The sequence below is a fragment of the Mesitornis unicolor genome, unplaced genomic scaffold, assembly GCF_000695765.1.
Source record: "Mesitornis unicolor isolate BGI_N332 unplaced genomic scaffold, ASM69576v1 scaffold32765, whole genome shotgun sequence".
NCBI classification, from domain to species: Eukaryota; Metazoa; Chordata; class Aves; order Mesitornithiformes; family Mesitornithidae; genus Mesitornis; species Mesitornis unicolor.
In genome coordinates this window covers 1-2294 of record NW_010185364.1, presented here as the reverse complement: position 1 = coordinate 2294, position 2294 = coordinate 1, and positions in this window count along the sequence as shown.

The window sequence follows — 2294 nt, the reverse complement described above, 5'->3', positions numbered from 1 at the left end:
ACCCGCAGCATCTGGAATTTCACGTATTTCCCCCCCAGATACTGAGAGGAAACAGCCATTGCAGTGCTGTGTATCCTTCAATGCCTTCCCAATTTCTTCTCGCTGTCTGCAAAGCCTTGGGAAAGAGCTGTGGTGTGGAGCAAGGGGTGGCAGAGCCATGGAGGGCCTGCAGATGGGTGAGTGCTGCCCTGGTAGGGACACACAGGCCTGGGTAAGGCCTTCGGTTGCTGTTGTGCCTGAATTAGGGCTCCTGGAGCATCCCTTGGTGCTTGTGCCTGAGCCAGCAGTAAGTTACATCCCTTGGCTGTGTCCCTAGGCCAGGGAAATTACCTGCAGCTCGGTGCAAATCTCCTTCCTATGGCAATAAACATCATTCTAATAATGATTATAGCGAAAAATACTTTCATTTGATAAAAGAAATGTGATAGATCTGCAATTTATGTATGATGTTACAGAATGTTCTGGCTAGAAACACGTAATCCAGTTAGCCATAAATCACACATGGCTCGCTTATGCAGGTTCTCATTTGTCATTTGTCCTGACAAGGAAGGATTTGTTCTGCTACGTTTTATCACTCATCTGTCGTATGTGCTTTTTATTGCAGTAGGGAATTTGGTGTCAGTGGTAGGAAATACCATCAGGTGGCAGTCCCTGTACTCTTTCACTCTGGACTTCTTGACAGTACCTTTGCAAAGCAGTATCTTAATTTACTGTGAGGATCTGAGATGTTACTGTAATGTAAACAGTAATAATGACAAAATGTTACTGTCATCCAGCAAGCGAATTGCCTTGCGATACAGAGAACTTGCTATCTTCTATAATTATGCAAAACAATTGCCAGAGTATTTAGAATACTAAAAAAATCCTTACTGCAAAACATTCTTTAGATATACACAGGTTTTAATATTGCATGAAAACCATTTTATGAAGCGAAAGCCCTCGCGAAGTTTATAAACGGGATTTTAACTTTTATTTTTAGCCACCAGGGGTCACAGTCACTGTACAAACTCTTCGCCCTTCAATGAATAAAGTCGGTTCAAGCAGAATTTTAGGGTTTTCCTAGGGTGTGCTTCATGTGGTTTTGTTTGCTTCGTTTTAATGATGGGGTATCCGATGTCAGTCAGTGCTGGAGACTTCAGAAAATCTCTCCCACCTCTCAGTTTCCGTGTATGACATTGTCATTGTATGTGGGCAGAGGAATAGGGTAGCTTGATGGAGCATAAAAGTGATGTAGAGTTTTATTTTTTCCCAGCAGTACTGGAGTAGAATTCTTTTCAAACTTAGTTGTGTAAAAGCTACTTTCTGTCACTTCTCTCACCAGTATTTGAACTGTATCTCTAAAGGATAGTTTAAGGAATTCCTTGATGCTGTAAAATGTAGGCCTCTGCAGGTCTGTTGCTTCCATTTTTTTGTGTTTTGCCCACACAAAATGTTACTCGCTATTTCCACACTAGAGTCCTTTTAAAAAGACACCAGTGCTGTATTACTGACACCCCCCTAGGTATCCCTTCATTCCTAAAACTAGAGCTGTAGAAATAATCAAAGTTAGGAGGAACAAAGTTTTCTTCGAGGCCTTCAACATCACTTAAATTGGGGTCATTTCACCTCACTGTATGTATTGAATATGAATATTACTTTTAATTCTGTCCACATTTTCCAGGTGGCTTATACGGGACCTTTGTCTTGCAAGTTTGCTCGTCTGCTCCATGAGATTCATTGCAGTTCTGAACCCAAAGGCCTTGACAAAAACCTCATCTCTTCGCGCTCTTCTCATGCCTACTCCTTTCAGAAATTAGTATTACCACTTTTTTTCTTTCCTTCAAAAAGAGAGGGGTGGGGGAAATCTGTATTTACATAAACTGCTTCCCTGTAGTATTTGAGGAACGGTGACCCGCTTCAGCAACATTTTTAATATTCATGACAACAGATGTTTTTAAATACTGCCTATGCTTTTGGTAATCCAAACATCTGCTGGGAGGCTGAAGTTGACTAACAACCAGAACCTGATTTAGTCAAGAAAAACACAAAGGCTGGAGGAGGAACTGGAACTGAGTGGCGGGCTTCGTCATTTCGCTTTTTAGGTGAAATAATTTATCAGTCAGGCATCTGCAACATAGTTTTTTTCAATAATCGGTTGTTTTCTGTGCGTTTGTGAACGCGTTCTCACGAACAGAGGCATAAGCGCGGCCCCGGGCCAGGTTCTGAGGGGCTCACTGACACCGGGCCCTGCTCTCCTCCTGGCGTCACCGGCGGGAAGCGGCGCTGCGAGACCCGCGGGGCCGCCTGCTCCTCCC